The sequence below is a fragment of the Nyctibius grandis genome, chromosome 5 (assembly GCF_013368605.1).
Source record: "Nyctibius grandis isolate bNycGra1 chromosome 5, bNycGra1.pri, whole genome shotgun sequence".
In the NCBI taxonomy this organism is placed as follows: domain Eukaryota; kingdom Metazoa; phylum Chordata; class Aves; order Nyctibiiformes; family Nyctibiidae; genus Nyctibius; species Nyctibius grandis.
Window position 1 is genome coordinate 74,305,736 of NC_090662.1, and position 15,522 is coordinate 74,321,257.

A 15,522-nucleotide genomic window follows, 5' to 3' on the forward strand; every position below is an offset into this window, starting at 1 on the left:
CTTTGCCACTCGCTGGGGACCACCTGACAGATGTTAGTCCCTCAGCAGTAATAATCTCTTCACTGTCAGAGACGGCCTTAGCTTGAGTCACCCTGTATGATCACAGAGGGTCACATACACCCTATATGTCATGACTATCCAAGGCCCTGAGAGCTTACTAAGGTCTTAGCAGTTCTTTAGTGACTGTAACCACATGGCCATGATTGACCTGCCTTGCTTAGAGCCCTGACTGAGAAAAAGTTGGCCTCTACCTACTCAGTTCAATTCACTAAGTGGACCATAGAAAGTAAATGCAGGTGCCTGTTGATACAATGTACTGGTTTTGGCTGAGACAGTTAGTTTTCTTCATAGTAGCTCATATGGTGCTATGCTTGGATTTGTGACCAAACACAGTGTCAATAGCACACCACTGTTTTCGTTATTGCTGAACAGTGCTTACACAGCACGAAGGCCTTTTCTGTTTCTCACATGGCCCTGCCAGCGAGGAGGCTGGGGGTGTGCAAGAAGTTGGGAGAGAACACAGCCAGGACAGCTGACCCCAACTGACCGAAGGGATGTTCCGCACCATACGATGTCGTGATCATCAATAAAAGCTAGGGGAAAGAGGGAGGAAAGTGGGAGATTCAGAGTTATGGCATTTGTCTTCCCAAGTAACTGTTATGCATGATGGAGCCCTGCTATCGTGGAAATGGCAAAACATCTGGCTGCTGGTGGGAAGTAGTGAATGAATTCCTTATTTTTGCTTTGCTTGTGCATGTAGATTTTGCTTTACCCCCTTTCTTTTACCCCTTTCTTTTCAATTTTTTTCAATTTTTTCTTTCATCAGGTCTGTGATGAGTAAGAACCATCTTTTGATTCCCATACATTTTGCTTTTTGTACAGTGTAAGAAAGAAAAGTCTCCTATATCTACAGTTGTTTTAAAGATTTGAAATCTTACCACATAAGTATGTGTTCTGTCTCTCAAGAGCTAGAGTTTAAAAGTTCTGCCTCTCATGCCTCTCTCATATTGTCAGTCCAAAAAGATAAGCACAAAAAGTACTTTCCTTTTGTACTTCATTGCACTGCTGTCTTTGTGAAACCTGACTTTGGTCTAAATAGATCCAGTCTAAATTCTGTCAATAACAAGAGATTTTTGCCTCCAGACTTTTGGTAAAAATCTTCTTTGAAATCAATTACTGCCAATCCTGTGATTTTACTTTAGGAAAAACAAAGCACTCATCAATTCCCATTGGCCAGATCCCAAACTAGTTATTCAGCTCAAGGTACTCTGAAAAGTCAGAACCCAGTGTCACAAAAATTGTGAACATATTATTTCCTTTAATTAGTCGTGCTTTTATACTGTCAATAAATAAATCATGATTCCTATTAAAAAGAAAAAGCCAGTAAGTAATATAAAATAATAGAAATTATATTGGTTTGACATTATTTTTTGCTTACCAGAAGCACGATTGTGACAAATGTGAATAACCATCTCAATATCTGAGTAAACATTTGAAGAAAAAAATGGAAGAAATGAAAAAAAAAAGACATGTTTGGAGAAAGTTCTTTTTAAAAAATACTGACTTGCTAGAGCTTTATGGAATTACATGAAGATGGAAGACTTTGTGTTTTGATGCATTGACTTTAGCAAGGATTGCATAAGCTCAAACACTTCCCCTAAACTTTCAAGGCAGCCCACAGAACAGCTTCATTCAAATGCACTGAGACCTAAATGACCAGTGGTATTCTGGCTATCCCTTTAGATAAGCTTGAAAATTCTGGTACATTACAAAAGGCTAGTTAGATATGTCATTCTGTAATTTCTTAAGATCATTAGTTATGCATGATTACATAAGTTTGTGTTAATTAATAAGTGTGTAAGACCAAATGCCTAAGCATTTCCAAATAGAAGTGCTTAATGAAAGACTGAGATTGTATATATTTTCTAACGGGGATCATTGGCACAGCACTTTGATTAGCTGGTTTTACTTCTGGATATCAATATGTTAACATCTTTCTAACACTTCTCGTTCCTAGATATCGAAGAGTGTCCTTAAAGCAGAAGATTCTTGACTTTTAATCCAAAATTTTATTACCCTTGGGGGAGAAATTTTGGTGCATCTCAAAAAGAAATTTCAAAAGATAATGGCTTCAGAATTCCTAAATGCATCAAAATTTAATCTGTAAAAAGAAATAATAACAAAAAACAAAACCCACAAATATGTGGAAGAGGCTCAACTAATGAAGATAACATCAGAGGCTTCTGACAGTAGATAGCGCTCTTCAGTTAAACAGTTGCTCACTTCTTGTTGATACTTTCACATTCCTAACAAAACTGGAGGAACTATCAAAAGAAAAAATGGGGTCCTTAGCCTCATTTTCTTTCCTATCCTTATTCCCCTATCAAACATGCATATGACAGTAACCCTGGCACTTGATGCGTTACAAAAGAAAAAGAACTGACAAATTGTGTAGGAATGCTGAATGCCAAGATAAAATCTATAGCTAATATGTGTAATGCAGGATACAAAAAAGACTGCCATACAAAGCCAATGATTATCCCAACACATTTATTGTAAGTGGAGAGAATGGAGAGGAGTTGAAAAGAAGACAATGTGCCTTTAATGAAAAAAAATTACATTTTAGCATATTGCAAGGCAATACTGAATAACTGTTAAAATGGAAGTCACAATGAGCAAAATCCTTCTGCTGGATTTTCCCTAGTGAGAAACACTTTACAAAGCAGGTGTCAAAAAAGCATAGGAGGCTTTGTATATCAATTAGCTGTGCCTCTTAATTATGAGACTCCCTCAGAACTCTTGGCAAGTCAAGCAAAAGCATGCTTATATAAAAATCAGCTGGCTGTTTTAAGTGCATTGTAGGACTTGTGCCGTGTACTGGCCTGACAGCTCTGGAGGCTGAAGTTGTTCAATAGTAAAGAAGGAAGCAGCTGTGCAGACTTTCCTACCTCTCTCCTGCAGAAGTGTCTTGTTTCTATTCTGTCAGAGTTCTCTCAAGATACTTACACTTACTCTCTGAGCCTGTTTCATCCAAGGCCTTTCTGATAACTACTCAAGGTTTAGTCCTGCCACCACACAGAGTCATGCTGCACTTATGCACATGACTTAAGTAGGGAGTAGGGAGTGCTAAGTTTGCCGCTGACGTAATCAATTGTGTTTTTGTGAATAAAGCAATATGCAATTTCTGAAAACATGCAAATGGATTTTTATCTGCTTTTACCCTGTAAGTTATTACTGTTTGAAACTTAGATAAGAATCATTTCTTAAATTTAAATGTAGCCTGTGCTCCTGTGCGAACCCTGGATTCCAGCTCAGAATTTGTGTCCCCACAGATTTATCAGGGGCCTGTACATGGAAGTTTATTGGCCTTTTTCCAGCTTCCCAAAGAAAGCTTAAAGCAATTCTTAATTTTAAACAGGTTCAACCAATTGTAACAGTTTTTCTATCTAGCATTGCTGCTGATCTACAGCTACAAATGGTCAAATCTACTTCATGTAAGAATTGAAGCATCAGCATATACAGGCTCCCATAAATCACCTTTGGAAATACCTTAGTGAGATCTGTAAGAGAAGACTGTTTCATCTTGTTTTGCAGAGTAGAATAAATTAAATACAGATAAACCAACTGATTTTGAGTGTGTCTGAAGTATCTGGAAGAAGGAAACCTTGATTCACGTGATCTTACTGTTCATTTTCTACTGTTTAGCTACTTCCTTTTATAATGATGGTTTCTTCTTAGGTTTGTACAATACAGTCCTTTCTTTCAGTAGCCAAGAAGACACGTTGTCTCTATAAATTTGCTAAAGCAATCATGCATTAAAACATGACTGTTAAAGCACTCAGGTCAGATTCTTACTGTTGTCATTTTTACTGTCTTTAGAAATGGTGAATTTCCTATTTGGTAGATGAAAAACTTTCTTATTCATCACATATGTTAAGCAGCACTTTGAAAAAACATGGAAATCAACTCAAAATTCAAAGAAATTATTTTAATTGATTTTACACTTGAGTGAAGCTGCTGTAAAGATGTTGGATATACAAGATATGTTGGATATATAAAGTAGTTTATCAAATTACCTGCACTGAAAAGGAATCCTTTAGTAAGAAATATAACTATTGGCTATAATTACAGAATAGAAATACATTGATTTGGATCACCATGCCTGATCTAACAGAAAAGAAAAACTAGGTTTGTCTTGGGGATGTTTTTTTTTTGAACAACATTTGTCAGTTTTTCCGTTTTGGATAAATCAGGCATTAAGCAGCTCTAGATGAATAGACTCAAACCAAGCGACTGTTCTTTCTGCATCCAGAGGATACAGAACTAGTTGCCAAAGGCAACCGATGGATTGATGGGAACAGGAGAAACCTGAACAGAAGACAGTGAGACACATGAATAGTGCATTGTCAGTTGATGTATTCTACACAGAATCTGATCGTCACTGGCTTTGATGGACTTTCATGAAATTATGAGAAGTTCTATCTCATTTTAAAATGTTCATAAGCAGAACATAACACTCGTGAAGAATGATTTAAGTTCAGAGTTTATTTTTAGGGGCAAAATCTCAGAGTAAATCTGGCAAAATTATGGTCAAAGCTTAATTTGCCAAGTTACACCTGAAGAGAAAATACGTTTTCCAATGAAAGCCAAACATTATTTGGATTATATACTCTAAACCTCTTTTTTTTTTTCCTGACAGAATCCTAATATTTAACTTACAGCCTTTACAGTTTAAGTTTTTACAATTAAGAGAGTTACATTTTCAGAGATTCACACACAGTCAACAGCAAAAGTTCCTTTCGTCAAGAAGTCCATCCCGACATACTTTGCCAAGGAGAGTGATTTTCAATCGATGACTTTGTGTTCTCATAGAAAAAAGGTTTCTCTGATTCACATTGGTTAATGCCTGCACATTTGGAGTCACAGTTAATAACAACAGTAGTTCTGCAGGTAACAAAGTGCTTAGATTTATGACTGACAGTATATCCTGGGATTAGACTTTTTAAAACAAAGGAGTACATGCATATGAGAAGGCTACCCTTTTTGAAGATGTACTGAATTTGGTATTATAGGAGACGAAAAACTCTGGAAACTAGTTTTTGTGGAGTCTGAGACTTCTGACAGAAGAATCTGCTGACTATCGCTTTGTCAGTTCAAGCGATTCCTGTCTGTAATTATCCCTCTTGGCCACTATCCTACTACCATCTGTTGTGGGAGTAAGGATGATGAAAGGGAACATGAGCCTTCATATTAACCACTTCGGTGGAAAAGCTTGTACCTTAACATACTCTGCCAATAAAAGTGGTTTGCTGTAAAACACCATGCTGTGAACTGGAGAGTTTGAGAAACAGACATGTGTTGTCTTCTTTTTATTTAGTGGTTGAATGAAAAGCTTCTATGAGCAAGGACAGAAGGCAGCTGGGTAATGCTATATCCTCCTTTAGAAAGGTGTCACCATTTAAAGCTGGGCGGGTGGTTAAACAGACAGCAGAGGCTTTCTGTTAACCTTCTCCTTCCCCAGAGCGGAAAGGAAAAGAGAAAAGGGAGAGAGACTTGTGGGTTGGAAAGTTAAAGCAGTTTTAATAAACAATAACAATGAAAAAGAGTATAATAAACAATGAACTATATACAAAACCACTACTGAGCTTGCCCTGATGATGACCACGTCCTCACTGATGCTTCAGGGCAGGTGCTGGGCAGTCCCGGAGCACACACGCGGCAGCACGAGGGAACCGGGTTCAGGAGTAATGGCAGGAGCATGAGCAGAGCCCTCCCTGGATGTCGGCCACAGGGGAAGAGAGCACGACCCTCCTGGTCCCTCAGCTTTATACTGAGTATCACATGGGTGGGAGGGAATACCCCCTTGGTCAGTTCAGGTCACCTGTCCTGTTCGTCCCTCGCCGCAGGTGTGGCACTCTAGGGTCCCTTCCTCTGTGGGACAAAGAGACCCAACCGGGACCCTAGTTCCCACAGCAACAGGCTGTGTAGTCCACTTCAGAAAGTAAAATAACTTAAAAGAAACTTAATTGAAAAGTCTGTCCTACTCCAAACCAGGACAAAAGGAAACACCAGAGCTTGCTTATGAAGATCCAGGTTCTTAACTAAGTTGTCCCTGGGTGTCTCTTTGCATTGTGAGGTTCTGCAGTAACTTGAAAAAGTAATCTATTATGGTTTGGTCTAGCTGCTTCTTTTCCTTAGCTGATGATTTTTATGGCATGTTAAGGTTAATTAATTTTATTATTTGCTGGGTGTTTAATACTGTATATTGCACTTCTGTTCCTTAAACGGAACTCAGACAAATAAAGCTGTGATCAGTGGTTTTGAAAGCAAAGGAATATATACTTGGAGTAGGAACAAGCAGAGTGCTTTGAAATTTTTCTGAGATTCACTTATGTATGACAAAGTAGGGTGTGTCTAATTCAATTAGCTCATTTGCTGTGTTAATAAATTGCTGTTCCTTTGGGGTCATGTGCTTTCTTTTATGGAATGATCCAGTGAAAACTTGTACTCTTGAAAAAGACCATAATAAGTTGCATCTGCAAAAGCAAGGTTGTGTTCAATCACTGGCTGTAGAAGTCATCCCACTGACAGTGATGCACAAACCATGTTTGTATTCACAATCCTCACACAGACTCCAAAAGTATGATTCTCTCCAGAAAAAAATGTTATTTCTCAATATATTCTTTAGCATATTTGCTGAGATTAAAAACTAAGGGAGTTTTGGTGGGTTGGCTTGTTTTTTCTTTCAGAACCAAGAATTTAAATCTCACCTTGAAATCAAAGATGCAGATTTACAATAAGTAATATTTGGGTTTAGCTGGGTATAAAATAGCCCAAGGTGTTAATGATTTTTTCTGATACAGAGGCTTGAGGGGTCTCAGGAGTTGAGAATCTGATTGTCTCCTGTGTGCTTTATATTTTGTATCTGTGCTGTATGTATAACAGTCCCATTCTTTCCTGCAACATCCTCAAGAAGAATATGCTGCATAAGAGCCATTTTTAGATAGCCATTTCTAGAGCAGAACTGCATATTAACTTCTTTAAAATTCCTGTTTGTTTACTCACCTGCAGTGAGTGATGATTTCTGATAGGTAAGTAAAATATCATTACTTTCTTTTCATTTTCTTTTTTCCATGAAAAAAAGGAGGGGAGTGGGTTTTGTCCCAACCTAGAGCATTCCATGTGTGCTTAAAGGGAGACAGCAGTGAGATCCTTCTAAGCGCACTGCAAAGCAGGTATTCAAACACCTAACAGAGAGTGATAGTATTGGCTAAACTTCCTCTGTTGAAATCATGAAGTCAGATCTCCAAGTTACAAGGTTCAAAGACCTGGGAAGAGCAACCACTGATATGTCACCTCACTCCCATGAAAGCACAGACATTGAGAGAAATTTCATTTATAGCTTCCCAGCTCATTGGACTAGCACCAGTTGCCAAAACTTTTCATTAGCAGTAGAGTGTAGAACCCTTCAAGTCTAAAATTCTTCTCTGCCATGTCTGTATTTTCCTTTTGGGGCAGATTTTTCTGCACTGTTCTTGTTTAAGAAGCAAATCTCCATTGAAATGGAGATTAAGACATAGAAGAGAAGTAGAGTAACGGTGTGTGAAGGAAACATAAGAGGCTCTGAAACGAAATGTGATAAAGTTAAGGATCACTAAGAAGTCTCAGAGTTGCTTAGTTTTCATTACCGTGGTTCAATTCTTCATTATCCTTGATTATGTTTGTAGGAAAGGCGTTACTGGATTTGCTCAAATTCAAAAGTAAGTCTGTCTTTTGAGGTGTTGCAAAATATTCATAAAACCAGAAGATATTAAAGGGAGCTGAAGGTGTTAGGAGTATGTTAAGGAACAGGTTTTGGAAAACATAATTTTAGAGGCCGATATGTGATTGGTAGGAAATATTCAGAAAGAAGTTCAACAGTATTAAATTCAGGATTATTAAAGAGAAGAATTAAAAATCAGACAAATTTTTAAAGGAATATACCAGCAAAAAAGGCCTGTGATATTGAACTTTGATTACACACAGCAGTAGTCTCTCTCTCCCTGGAGCAGACAGAATTGTCCTGTGGGCAGTTCTAGACATGTTCTTAAAGACAGATATTCCCATAAAGGAATAGTTTAAAGGGAGGGAAAGAAAAAAATTCTGATGGGTCTGTTTGGAGGAAAAAATACATGGAGAAACCTATAAATATGCCTTGCTTGGCTAAGGAACCATTAAAAGGGAGGAGGGACAGAAGTATCTACAGTCTTCAAAAAGTAAACAAGTCTTAAACTTATGATTATTTTTTTTCACTCAAACACGTATTTTCATTGAAATTCCCTAGAAAAAAAGCCACCCAGGACTAAACCCTTTCATATAAGCAAACACAGAGATCTACTATCTCTAATGGCAACATCAATCAATCTGCATTGTCTAGTATAAATTTTAATATGACACTTTATAAACAGAGTAGACATATTTATTGGGATTTATAAGTTGTATAGGTCAAAAAGAGAAAAAGTCAAGAAAGATTCATTTATTGGTTTAAGATAGTTAGAGATTCCTTCATCTCCCCTATGAAGCAAAAGTTCTTACATAACCAATATTCACTGCCTGAAAGACTGCATTAAGATGTGTAATGATGAAACGGAGTAAGCATTCTCACCATCCTCTAGTGAAAGGCTTTTGTAGCACTGCCTCTTATTAGCTCCAAGGATAGCGCTTCTCAGGAGTGGTGTATGTGAAACATTCTGGTGCTGTCTGGCCTGTGCTTTGTACCTTTAACTCAAGGGATCTGAGAATCAGGCCCTTCATGTTTAATTAGGATTGCTGCATTTGTCTTTTTTTAATTTACAGTTGACTGTTAAAATCAACATTTATTTTTAATTTACATAGATTATCTTTAATTTCTGTTCAAGGTCAGCCTACCCACGCTCATTGGCCTTCGGACCAAAAATTGTAGCAGGTGACAGAGGTTTTGCATGGAACAAGGGGAGCTTGGAGAAAGGAAGGGAGCAGTTACTGACACCAAGCAGGAAATACCTAGCAGGTCTTAAAGAGAAGGGGCAGGGCTGAAGGGAGTGAAAATCAACATTTAGCAATTAAAACCATATCTTACTGGCTTAGATTTAATCAAGAAAAAGAACACAGTAATACAATTAACACAAATACTACAATTAGGGATGATACAACTCTGTTTTGCAGTGCATGTGGCATGATGAGCAGAGTTAATTTTTCATTGCTTTTGGGAATGTGATGTTCTCTTGTTAAGGTGCAAACTGACTTGTCATCACTCCTGTGATTAAATTCAGCTATAGTGGTCTGGTATTATTCCCTGGGGTACATATACAGTGACATTACTTAACATACATTGGCAACAGAGTGTGCCTAGCTGTGAAAATGCAAATCCTGAGTTTTAAGACGTCAATATGGAATATCAACCTGGCAAAGAAAACTCGTAAATCTAAATTAGTGAGATTGGTAGATTTTTTTATTCTGTCATAGGTAATCTTCTACAACAAAAAGCCAAATTTTAAAATATTTTGTCTCAAGAAACCAAAGAAGATAAAATATAGTTAAGAGTCATACTGGAGTCTCTCTCTTTATTAGCCATAATTTAACAGATACTCTCCATGGTATTCTACAGTAATTTGTTAGATGACCGGAACAGTTTGAAACATACTTTTCATTCCATTGTCCATACTTTTCTTTTTACCTACATTCTGCAGTTCACTGTATGTGGACAATAAGACAAAGGTGATTTATTTAATTGGGCTTGTGGTCAGAGGATCTGATGCTCACTAGTGTCTCACTAACAAACCTGTTATATCATTCTTACATCATGACAGGTTAGGAGAAGATTAAGCCCATATCCTTAAACTGTTCTTTTAAGCCTCAGTTCAGAAGAACCTGGCCAGGAAGAATGCTTAGGCACACAAATTAGATGGGACCAAAGCCTGATATTAGAGTGTGTACTTAATGGTTTTTTTTGGATCCCAGATATTCCTAATACTCAAAGGTATTTAGAAATTCATTCATACACACACTTGAAAATGAACTATTTCCATTTCTTTTTCTGTTTATTTCTGTTTTGTAAACACCATTTGTCTACACTACTATGTACCAAATATGACTTTTCATGCTCCCCTCAAGGCTGCTGTGCAGCCTGAGCATTTTGGGCCAGCATAGTGCTCTGCTCCCATTAAGGCCATCCTCCCTGCAGGGTCTGGAAAGCTGTGGTTGTACCCTGCTCCCCTCAAGGCTGCCATGCCTTTGGGACCAGGCAGACCAGCATGTTGCCTCTCTCTCACAGAGGTCACTGTACCTCCTGGGGACAGTGAGATAGTATGGTGCCCCACTCCCCTTGAGGCCGCCCTGCCTCCTGGGCCTGGCAGAGAAGCTTGGTCCTCTCAGGCTACCCCACCTTCAGGGCTCAGCACTGTGCCCTGCTTCCCTCTAGACTGTCCTGCTTCTGCGATCTGGCAAGGATGCCTGGTCCCCTTGAGGCTGCCCCACTTCCAGGGTGAAGAGGGAAGCCTGCTCCTCTCAAGGCCATCCCACTTCTTCAGCCTGGCAGGCTGGTGTAGAGCCTTGCTCCCCTCTTGGGCACCCTACCTCCAGGCCTCAAGGACGCCCTATCTGGGGCATGGCAGGCTGGTATGGTTCCTTAATCCTCTCAAGGCAATCTTGCCTCTGTACCCTGGTGGGGATGCCAGCTCCCCTCTCATACACCCTGCCTCTGGGGCATTGCAGACTGGTGTGGTGCCCCACTCCCATCCAGGTTGCCCCACTCCCATCCAGGTTGCCCCACCTTGGGATCTGCTGGAGAGGACACTCGTGTCAAGAGCACCCCAGCTCCTGGACTAGGCCCACTACCCTCGATGCTTTCCCGCCTCCTGACCCTTTGAGGCTACCCAGTGTCCTTGACCTGGCAGGAGGACCTTCAGGGCATGGTGTTGTGCCTCACTCCCCTCAAGGTTGCCCTGCCTTGGGCCCAAAGGGACAGCATGGTGCCCTGCTTCCCTTGAGGTTGCTCTGCCTCCAGGGCCCAGTGAAGAGGGCTGCTCCCCTCAAGGCCATCTGGTGTACCCAGCCTGGCAGGAGGGTGCACTCCCCTCTTAGTTGCCCTGCCTCTGGGGTCTGGCAGGCTGGAGTGGTGTCCCGCTCCCATTAAGGCTGCCCTGCCTCGGGGTCCATCAGAGAAGCCTGTTGTCCTCCAGGGCACTCCAGGCTGCCCTACCTCCAGGGTCTAGCAAGGAGGCCTGCTTCCCTCAAGGCTGCTCTGCTTCTGGGGCCTGACATGGATGTCTGTTCCTCTGGAGAAACTTGGTCAACTTGGCTCAGGAGAATGCCCCACTTCCCTTGAGTCTACCTTGCAGCCAGGGCCTGGTGTGGTGCTCCACACCCCTTGAGGCTACCCCATTTCTGGGGCCCAACAGGGAGGACTATGCCCCTTGAAGCTGCCCAGTCTCCTTGGCCTGGCAGGTGGGCCAGTTGCCTTTAAGACTGTCTTGTCTTCAGGGCCTTGTGTGGTTCTCCACTCTCCTTGAGACCACCCTGCATCTTGAGCCCCGTGTGGTGCCCCCCCTCTGTGTTCGAGACAAGTATTAGGGCCACCTCAACCTCCTTTACAACTCCCTACTCCACCTTTAGATCAGGGCGGGGGGGGAGGTTTGCGTCCATCTGGTAATGTGGGAGGTGAGGGAGAGGGTCAGCTTCCGCCCGCGTATACAGAGGAAGGGGGGGGGAGGTGAGGGAGGAGTGAAATGGGTCACTCGAGATGCGTTATTAGAAGGAGTTATAATTCCACAAGCATATCCGGTGATTGTGGGTGCGGGTCCTGAGGGAAGAAATATTTGGCAACTGTTAGATTGGAAAATTGTAAAAGAAGCATTACCACTATAGTTAGCGAAAGACAACACAGGTGAGGACTGCAGAAAAGTTGTTGCAGGGATGGCAAATAGTAATGCCACCTTAACTGAGCTAATGGATGCTTGTGAGAAAGTAGGAACCACCACATTTCAGGTGGAGCATTTAGCAAAAACTTTTGCGGCGGCAATTAAGGTAGTTCATCGTTGTTATACATGCGAACAGGAAGGTCACTTTAAGAAAAATTGCCTTAAGAAGTTGAAGCTGAGTGGGAGAGATAACTCTGTTTTGATGTGTCATTGCTGTGGGAAGCTAGGGCATTTTGTGAAGCTGTGCAGGTCTCAGTATAATGCTCAAGGTCAGCTGATAACAACCAGCTGCAGAATACAGGGAAACTGGAGAAAGAACGCGGGGGGGGGAACTGTATGCTGACACAAATGAATCTTCCCAACCAGTTCCAGGCCTATGCAGTTAACTCGCAGCCCAAACCGCAGGGAGCGCAGGACTGGTGTTTCCACGCAGGGTTAACCTGTGCGGCCGCCAACCCTTGGACCTGTGGCAAACAGGGATAATGCTAATGCTGATTGTCAAAAGATCATTGAAGCTTTACCTGGAAAAACAGATTTGAATGCTATGATAAAGGCATGTGCAAAAGTGGGTACTGTGGAACATAAGGCTCAAGTTATGGCTGCGGCCGTACTTGGGGCTTACGTCGTCACAATTGCAGTCTCTATTCCAATTATTAGCAGGGGACACAACTTTAACAGCACCACGACACACTACTTCAGAGATACAGCAACTGATTACAGAAATAGAAAGCAGGCTACATTCCAAATTTGTACATCGTATTGATTTGAATCAGGAAATACAAATTATCACTTTGTTTGATAGGCAAATTCCGTATGCAATAATTGGTCAATGGAATTCAGAATGATCAGATTCGTTACAGAGCTATTGGCACAGATTATTCATCAAAGGACGGATGCGATGTCGGGAGCTTGTGGCCAGAGATCCCTGCATCACTAACCGTTCCTATTGCAGCTCAATATTTTGAGTGGTGTATGGCTAATAGCTTTGCTTTGCAAACAGCTATGGAGAATTTCTCGGGACAGGTTGTTTACCACTTGCCCTCCCATCCTGTTATAAAATTGAGTGCGGAACTTCCAATTGCCACAGGAGTGTGGTGCGCAGACACTCCTGTGGATGGAACTACCATTTTTATGGATGGATCTGGGAACACAGGCAAGGCGGGCCTTGTCTGGTATTCTGATGGCAAGTGGGAATCTATGGTAGTACAACAAAAGGGTTCACCTCAGTTGGTAGAATTACGAGCTGTATTAAAAATATTTCAGAATTTTCCCATTCCCTTTAATTTGATTACTGATTCAGCATATGTAGCTGGCATTATAAAGCAATTGGATAGATCTGTTATAGAGCATATATGTAATCAGTGTGTTTTTGAATTGCTACGAGCTCTGTGGCAAGAAATTCAAATCCGAACTGCATTGTTTTATGTTTTACATGTAAGAAATCATACTAATTTGCCTGGGTTTATTGCAGAAGACAATGCTCGAGTGGACTCTTTGGTTTTTCATCCTAAAACAACACTTTGTACCAGAGTGGAAGCAATAGCACAATTGCTTATCAAAGTACATAAAAGGATTACAGACATTACCGGACTAGACTCAGATGCTATCTATTTACCTATCAGAAAGGAATATCTACAGTGGTTAACAAATCAGTCAACTCTTTTTCAAATGGCCTTACAGGACTTTACTGGACAATTGTTAACACATTTGCCAAGAGATAAAAAGCTACAGTTTATTTGCAAACAGGATTGGGAAGAAAAACCTATCAGATCAGAGATACCTGTGACTGGACTAACTGTTTTTACTGATGCAGGAAAGCGATCACATTCAGCAGTTATTACCTGACAAAAGGATGGACAATGGAAACATTGTAAATTCTCAGGAATTTACTGAGGACTCATTGCAGACACTTGAATTTTTTGCGATATATCAGTTTTTTGTAAAATGGAAGGATTTACCTGTAAATATTGTAACAGACTCTCTTTATGCAGCAGGCATTGTAAATCGAATTGAAAGAGCTTTTATACGACCAATAAGAAATATGCGACTTTACACCATTTTGCTACAGTTGCATCAAGCAATAAACCTCAGAGAGATACCTTATTTGTCACCCACATTCGTAGTCATCAATTTGATCAAGATTTGAGCATTGGAAATAATAAAGCAGACACACTTGTGTCCTATACGCAAATATCACCAAATTTATTTGAACAAGTACACCTATCCCATCAATTCTTTCATCAATCAGCGAAAATGTTAGCGAAACAATTTCACCTCACCATGGCACAAGCACGTGAATTAGTTAGTGTTTGTCCTAGTTGTCAGAAAATTGGCATGGGAATTGGAATAGGGGTAAATCCTCGAGGACTGAGTGCGTTGCAACTGTGGCAAATGGACGTTACTCACATTGCAGAATTTGGAAGGCTCAAATATGTTCATGTATCTGTTGATACGTTTTCACATATAATATGGGCAACAGCACAAACTGGGGAAACAGGTCGTCATGTCAAATGACATTTACTTGCTTGCTTTACAAGTCTTGGGGTTCCACAACAACTTAAGACTGATAATGGACCAGCATACTGTTCATAAATTTTTCGTCAATTTTGTCAACTATGGGGTATTACACATGTCACCGGGATCCCTCATTCGCCTACGGGTCAGGCGATTGTGGAACGTGCTCATAGTACATTGAAACAGCTTCTGCAAAAACAAAAAGGGGGAGAGGAAACTGAACCTTCTGAGAGACTTGCAAAAGCTGTTTATGTACTTAACCATTTAACTTTAGCAGGAGATAAGGAGCGACCCCCAATTGTAATACATTGGGAGGCAGTTCGACAGGGAGCAAGCTATGTGCAAAACAAAGGCAAAGTGTGGTATAGGGAACCAGGTACTAACGAGTGGTTGGGACCAGGGGAACTATTACTAATGGGTCGAGGTTATGTTTCTGTCTCTACAGGCGCAGGAGTACGGTGGATTGTTTCTAAAAGGATGATTAGCCACATTATTAGAGGGAATAGTTTATATAGTTGTGATTATAATTATCATGGGGATCTGCGTGGGTTGTGTTGAGGCAATCATTGAGAATAGTATATGGAAGTAGTGAGATAATAAATCTAACTACTTCCAAAGGGGGAAATTGATACCGGATGGTTTAGCAACGGTTTAGCAAGAGTAGGCCTCAGAGTAGGCTCTAAAAGGCCTGATCTGTGTTACCTTTAAACAGAATCAGCTTTCCTGTCAGTAATTTTCCTTTCAGCTAGAATAATAGAGAATAACAGTATGTTCTGAAGTAAACTGCATGTTTTGTAGATAGAGTCTGCTTATGGGAATGTTTATAATAGGCATTATCCTACTTGTGTTACCCTGTTTGTTTGCATGTTTGCAGAAAACTGTGCAACGCATGGTCAATACAACCTTTGTGGCTCAACAACAGAGAGCAGGATTTATGGGTAACCAAGGCTGGGATTCTCTGACTGGGCTCTGCGAGACACAGGGAACCAGGTTTGAGTAAGAAACAAAAACACAGAATTAAGATTCTTGGGGAGGGGGAAGGATTCCCAGATGTAATTCCTGTCAACTACCA